At 53.4% G+C, this 7770-nt stretch overlaps 1 pseudogene; it reads left to right on the top strand.

Annotated features, from left to right (window-relative positions):
• Positions 1–3996: 3996 nt before the first annotated feature.
• Positions 3997–5542, top strand: LOC136313599 (TIR domain-containing adapter molecule 1-like; annotated as a pseudogene).
• The last annotated feature ends 2228 nt before the right edge of the window (positions 5543–7770 follow it).

The raw sequence follows: 7770 nt of genomic DNA, 5'->3' as shown, positions 1-7770 counted from the left end.
GGATGTCCCGGGTTTGATTCTCGGTCAGGGCACACAGGAGAATCTACTTCATCACTCTTCTCACTCCCCCTTCTCTCTCTCTCTCAGTTAACAAATAAATGAGTAGAAGCCATGTATCACAATGATTCACTGGTTGTCATTACAAAAGCTAGCCACACTGTATCAACTTTATCTCAGAAAAATTTCCAAGTCCTAGGAAATCACTACAACTCACAAATAAAAATAGTTCCTCTTCTTATAGCCTATAGCACGTAATGGATGGTATTTACCTTTTTCTATGCCTGCCAAGGACACTGGTCATATTGAAAGCTTACTTTCAAAAACCCCCAAGTGTCATACTACGTATTCATTTGAATTTGACAAAGATACTTGCTGCTGACTGCCACACTTATTACTACCTTTTACATAATGTCTTTTATCTATTTCTACTATCCCATTTTTAAGCATACGTTTTTATAAACCTTTTAAAAAACATCACAAAGCAGATTGGGAAATCTCAACCGGCATTCCGCATTTTCCGCTGCTCTTGGAAAATTATAGGGATTTCTCACAGTGAACCTAGGGTCGAAGAAATGACTCATTGAAGTCATGAGTAACCTGGCTTGTTGAGGCCAAAACCGAACCGCCGGCACAAGAACCACCACAGAAAGCTCAACAAAAGGACACCCTGTGAACACTGACTGAGAAGGGGCTGATAGGGTGATAGAGGACACACACACACCTGAACCACTGTAACTCCTAAACAATCAGAGGTAACTGGATCAGTTACTCTCACTGATGAATATGGACACTGACTCCACTTAAAATAACATTAAATAAAATGTCAAAAAGAAGTTCTGTTTACATATTTTCTTTTGATTTTTTTTACCTTTAAAATTGTTTTTAAATTAATTGTGTTAACATGGTTTCAACTGTCTCACTCAGTGCAACACCCTCAATCCCCCACATCGTGCCCCCCATGCCGCACGCAAAGTCTACATATTTTCTTATTATTTGTCTCAATCGCTAAAATTTAAAGAGCCCACAGAAATGCAGAATATGAGCATCAAAAGTGGGAAAAATATGCATCAAGGCATGGTTTTGTTTATCTGACTAAAGTTGGTTAACTCTGCACATAAGCTTTATGAATAAAACAGTAATGCATCCTGACTAGTGGTGATGCAGTGAACAGAGCGTCCACCTGAATTCCCCGGTTCAAACCTCCAGGGTTCTCAGCTTGAACATAAAATTATCAAAAGGATCTCAAAGGTCACTAGATTGAGCCCCAAAATTGCTGGTTTGAGCCCAATGTCGTTGGCTTGAGCAAGGGGTCACTATGTTGCATTGAGCTCCCAGTCAGGCACATTTGAGAAGCAATCAGTGCAAGTCTAAGGTACTGCTACTACGAGTTGATGCTTCTCACCTCCTCCTACCTTCGTCTCTCTCTGTCTCCTTTCTCTCAAAAATAAAGAAATAAATAAAGATATATAAAAAAAACCCTTAGTAATACAGTGGACAGAACACTTGGCCTGGGAGTCTGAGTCCTGTTAGCAATCCAGCTGCAGGCCTACAGACCTTGGATAAGGCACCATCCATCTCAGGCCCAAACTCCTCTTGTCACCCAGGATGCAGGATTTAGCCTTTGCAGACTAGTCCTGCGGTTCACCTGGTGAGGGCACAGGGTGGAACCAACTGGAATCAGCATACAGTCAGATCAGAGAACAAATGTCTTGCCTGACGTTTATAATCACGTTTGAATCTGGGGAGGGCGAAAGAGGTGTTGGGGTGCGCAGGGAGGAGGGGACATTCAAGTCTTCAGCCCCGCCAGGAGACCCAGAAATCACAGGTCCCAGGGTAGCGCCCATTTCGGAGACGCCTGCCCCTGCCCTTGGGGGCAGATGTGAGGATCCCCGGGAAGCCGTCAAAAGCTCCCTCTCACCCACTGTCCTGTCCTGCTCACCGCTGGTGGGACGATCTAGAACTGACCGCAGGCTGCGCACGCAGGCCTACCCCTATGGACTCACGGCTCCCGAGGCTCCATCATGACACGGAGGCTCTTTCCGCGCTTCGCTCTCGTCTGGAGTCGCTGCTGGAAATTCTGCCTGCCCATGAGCACCCTTGCCCACACAGCCCCGCACTCTCTGGACGGCGACCCAGCGGAACAATGCCCAACCCGACATCCTCAACTGGTAGGCACCAAAGAATTAAACAGTGTAGAGTGGTGATAGTCACTGGTACTAGCACATGAATGCCACCAGGTAGGGAAATTACTTTACATGCTTGACCAGGTCAGAACAACAACCTGCAAGGGTTACGTCCTGCTGCCTCCATGGCAGAGGAAGAGATTCGCCTGAGAAGAGCGGTGTGCCCACTCCACCTGGCCATTCACCTGCCCACTCAGCTTGCCCACGCAGCCTGACCACTCAGCCTGGCCCCTCAACCTGCCCACTCAGTCTGGCCAATCAGCGTGGCCCACTCAGGCTGCCCACTCAGCTTGGCCTCTCAGCCTGCCCACTAGCCTGGCCCCTCAACCTGGCCCCTCAGCCTTGCCACTCCACATGGCCCCTAAGCCGTGCCCCCCAGCCTGGCCCTTCATCCTGGCCTTTAACCCTGTCCACTCCACATGGCCCATTAGCCTGACCACACAGCCTGGCCGCTCAGCCTGTCCCCTCAACCTGGCCACTCCACATGGCCCATCAGCCTGGCCAGTCTGCCAGGTCCCTCAGCCTGGCCAGTCAGAAAGGCCCTCAGCCAGCCCACTCCACATGGCCACTCAGCCTGGCAACTCACTCTGCCCACTTAGCTTGCCCACTCCACATGGACCCTCAGCCTACCCAGTCCAGCTGTACACTTAGCCTGGCCACTCAGCATTGCCCCTTAGACTGACCCCTCAGCCTGGACACCAAGTCTGGCCCCTCACCTTGGCCAGTCCACATGGCCCCTCAGCCTGGGCCCCCAGAATGACCCCTAAGAATGGCCACTCAGCCTGGCCACTCAACTTGCCCATTCAGCCTGGCCCCTCAGCCCGGCCCCACACCTGCCACTCCACAAAGCCCATCAGCCTGGTCTCAGCCTGGCTGCTCAGCCAGCCCATTCCACATGCCCCTGAGCCTGGCCCTTCAGCATGTCCCCTCAGCATGGAACCTCAGCCTGGCCACTCAGCCTGCCCTTTCCGCCTGCCCCCTAAGCCTGGCCCATCTGGCTGGTCCCTCAGCCTGGCCACTCAGTCTGGCCCTTCAGCGTGTCCACTCAGCCTGGCCCAGCATTTTGCCCTCTCCATATGGACCCGCTGACTGCCCACTTGCATGGCCATTCAGCATGGCCACTCCACCTGCCCACTCTGCCTGGCCGTCAGCCTGATTACTCTGACTAGTCACTTTGCATGGACACTTAGCCTGGCCCCTCAGTCTAGTAATTCAGCCTGGACCCTCAGCCTGCCCACTCCACCATGGCCTCTCAGCCTGCCCACTCCATATGGCCATTTAGCCTGAATCATCAGCATGGCCACTGCGCCTGGTCACTCTGCATGGTCACTCCACCTGGCCACTTAGCCTGCCCACTCTGCATTGCCACTCAGCCTGGCCACTCCACATGGCCACTCAGCCTGCCCATTCAACCTGGCCACTCAGCATGACCACTCAGCATGGCCAGTCAGCCTGCCCATCGTGCCTGGTCATGGCCACTCAGTCTGATCACTCAGACTGGCCACTCCACATGGCCCCTCAGCCTGCCCACTCCGCACGTCCACTCCGCCAGCCCACTCAGCCTGGCCGTCAGCCTGATTACTCTGACTGGTCACTCTGCATGGACACTTAGCCTGGCCCCTCACTCTAGTCCTTCAGCCGGCCCACTCAGCCTGCTCACTTCGCATGGCCAATGAGCCCGTTCCCTCAGCCTGGTCAAGCAGCCTGCCCACTCAACATGGCCACTAATCTGGCCCACTCCTCATGGCCTTTGAGCCTGGCCCCTCAGCCAGCCCACTCCGCATGGCCACTCAGCTTGCCTCTCCTGCCATCCTCAGCATCGCCCTCTGTGACCCGCAGTCTTCCTCAGCCCATCAGGGAGCCCTCAGGCTGGAGCAGAAAATGCTCCCTGAGATCCACGGGCAGCCAGCCTCCCTGGCTAGCAACTTGGAAATTAGCCAGTCGCCCACCATGCCCCTCCTCAGCCAGCACCGCAGCCCCCATGGGCACAGCAAGCTGTGTGATGAGCCTCCGGTTCCCGAGCCTGTCCCCAAGAGCCTGAGGAGATGAGCTGGCCCATGTTGGGAGAGACTACTGACACCCTGGTGCCACCAAATAACCCAGCCCCTAGGCTTCCTGAGGTGGCCTTAGATGCAAGCCCTGCTGACCTGTCCAACCCCTCAGAAGCTCCAGACACCAGCACCCACTACCCAGTGGAGTGTACAGAAATGTCACCAGCCCCCAAATCTCTCCCCCAGAACCAAATCTCGCCCCCAGAAACACCTGTCCTGTCAAGGACCAGATGCCACAAATTCCCATGGAAGATACCACTTCCCCGTCAGCCCAGCCATGCCCACCAACGCCCTCGGCCCCAAAGACATCCCCTCCCTATCCTTCTCCATCACCTCCTTGTTCCGCTCACCCGGCCTCTTTGAACCCGTGTCCTCCTTCTGCTGAGTTAGAGTCATCAGAGCAGAAATTCTACAATTTTGTGGTCTTACACGCCAAGGCAGATGAGCACATTGCCCTGCGTGTCCGGGAGAAACTTGAGGCCCTGGGTGTGTGCGACGAGGCCACCTTCTGTGAGGACTTCCAGGTGCCTGGGCGCGGCAAGCTGCGCTGCCTGCAGGATGCCATAGACCACTCGGCCTTCACCCTCCTGCTGCTCACTGCCAGCTTTGCTGCCTGAGCCTGCACCAGGTGAGCCAGTCACTGATGAACAGCCTCACACAGCCAGGGCGGCAAGACTGTGTGATCCCTTTCCTGCCCCTGGGGAGCTCCCTGGCCCAGCTCAACCCGGACACGTCCAACCAACCTGCTCACCAGCCTGGTGTGGCTGGATGAGCACTCCCCAGTCTTTGCCAGGAAGGTAGCCAACGCCTTCAAGCCCCACAGGCTGCAGGCTCTCAAGGCCAACTGGAAAAAGGAACGGGATGCTCGGGCCCTGTGGGAGCAGCACGGACTCCTGGACGGTTGGATGCCGCATACCCTGCCTCCTCCCTCCAGACCTGCTTGTCTTGGCAGGCACAAATGGAGAGGCTCCAGGTAGCTTTTGGGAACCACATGACATTTGGGGCTCAGTTGCCCTCTGGAACTCAGGTGCCCTATGGGGGCCAGAGGCCCCTGGGAGCCCAGCCAACCTTTCCTACCTGGCCTGGCCATCAGCCATCAACCCTGCGTCCACGGCTGGCTGACACCTCAGCCCATCCTTCCCACAGCCTCCTGTTTTTCTGCAAGCCTCATCTGTGCCCCCTCACTCCCCCGGGCTTCAGCCTCTCATTATCCACCATGCACAGATGGTGCAGCTGGGGCTCAACAAGCACATGTGGAACCAAAGAGGGACCCAGAACCCTGAGGACAACACACAGGAAGCAGCATGACCAAGTGACGAAGCTTGATGACCTTGACTTCAGACCCCCTTTGGGCTGGACCTTGGAGATGCCCCCATCTCCGGTGCAGTGGAAGATGGGGTCTTCTGCTATTTTCAGGACATTGCTGGGGACACCTTCATTTCTCAGGAAATCATGCAAAATGGGCCCTGATGACTGGCTCTTGGGGAGGCCAGAACTGCCCATGGTGTTTACAAACTCTCTGGATGGTGGTGGGGGATGGGCTAGGGCAGTGATGGGCAATCTTTTGAGCTTGGTGTGTCCAAATTTGCCAAAAAACCGAGCATAACTTGGGTGGTGTGTCACTTCGAGAAAAACAGCCTAACCGGAAGTCCCAGAACTAGACGCTCTGTGCCGGAGTTCTGTTGTTTTGGCCTCCAAACCTCCGGTTCCTAGTGTCTACACTACAGCAAATGTTTTATCCTTGGGTACTGCATCTGGCCATGCAGGAGCCGAGGATGAAACGTCTTTCTCGGCATGCAGCCCCATACTTCTCTGCTATGTGGCCGCATGCGGCCACGTGTCATCAAAAATAGCTACGCTTGTCAGTGCTGACACGCAAGTCATAGGTTCACCATCACGGGCTAGGGGATATTAGTACGGTGTTTTAATTATAATAAATATTTATTGAATATTCTCTAGCACTGCTGTCCTCTGGGAGACCTCTTCTGGGCAATTTGTTAAGAGAAAAATGTGCCTACTGTACCCCAAAAGGGAAACTGAAGAGAAAAACTTGCTTCTCCCCATGAATGGCATGAACCAGAAGTTTTCTGTATTTGCTCATTTCATTGGCCAGACATATATTCACAGGGCTCCTCTCCAGCTACAAGGGTAACTGGGGAATGAGGTCTTCTGATTGGCCGTGTGCTTTGCTAAAAGCTGTTCTAATACTAGAGGAGGTGGAGAGAAAAGACACTGGGGATATTTAGCAGTTTCTGCTGAAGCTCTTTTGGAAGTTGTGTGTGTGTGTGTATGTGGGGATGGTCTGGCCTGACGCTGGGCTCACCAAGGCTGGCCTCAGATTTGACTGAGTGATTTTGGGCAAGTATCCTCACCACTCCGAGCCTATACTTTCTCAGAAGTGGGTTTACAATTCCACTGTTTCAAGTTCATCAGTAAAGCATTCTCTAACACTGAACAGCTGGGGACAGCGCTTATTAACTGCACATGCCCGATAGGAAGGGGATTCATGTTTTCTTGAGGAGAGAAATAGAATTAACATTTGTTGAGCACTCAACACTTAGTGATTCTGGGGGCATTAAATATCTAAACATCTAATCTCCCCAAATGACCCCCAAGGTAGAAGCTGCTATGGTTGGGCCCATTGTACAGATGGGGGAAACTGAGGCAAAGAGAGGTGAATTCTGGTCTCGAAAGTCATGGATTGGAACTGGAGAGATTACAATTGAGGAAGCCAAATTTCCAAGGGAGGAAATGATGGGAGGACTTAGGGAGGAATTTGGGTGGGCTGAGCCAAATAGCTAAAGGCTCCCTCCACCCAGCTGTCTGATTTGAACATTTACTTTGCACCTACTTTCCTCCAGTGCCTGCCACCCTCAAGAGTCACCCAGGCTGTCTGTCATTCGCCACTTGCTTTTGTGACTGACTCAGACTTTGTCAAGGGTCTGCTCCTGGCCTCCCAGCAGCAATGAAATGAAACCTGTAGCAGGAAAGTCTGAGATTAGATTTTGCGGTGGGGTAGAGTAGGCAGGGTTTTGGAGATAGAAGGTGTCAGAGGCAAGAGAGAGCTGCACACAACTGGAGAGTGGCCGTGAATATTTGCTTATCTGACCCACAGTTATTGAGTGCCTGCCAGGATCTTCCCAGGCAGCGGGGCGCAGTAAGGGTGGGTTGGGGTGGGGTGAGGATGATCTGGAAGAGGAAACAGGTCCTGGGCTAAGGCCATGTTTGGCCTGTTGGAAGAAGAGCTAAGTGGCTGGAGCGAGGTGATGGCTGGGAGAAGCAGTTCATGTAGGGCCTTGTGGGCCACTTAAATGACTTGGGTTTCCCCCTCCCCACCCACCAAGGAGGTAGGAGCCCTCGAGAGCTGTGGACTGAGAAGGGCAGGACCTGACTCAGGTGCTCACAGGGCTCGTGGCTGCTGTGGGGAGGACAGACTGGGCCCAGCGTGGGAGCTAGGGGACTAGGGCAGATGAGTGCATTTCATTCCTCCAGCAGCTCCAGGAGCTGGAGATTATCATTGTTCCCAAATTACAGTT

This window comes from Saccopteryx bilineata, chromosome 9 (assembly GCF_036850765.1).
Source record: "Saccopteryx bilineata isolate mSacBil1 chromosome 9, mSacBil1_pri_phased_curated, whole genome shotgun sequence".
Classification (NCBI taxonomy): domain Eukaryota; kingdom Metazoa; phylum Chordata; class Mammalia; order Chiroptera; family Emballonuridae; genus Saccopteryx; species Saccopteryx bilineata.
This window is presented reverse-complemented; position numbering and strand designations above follow the sequence as displayed.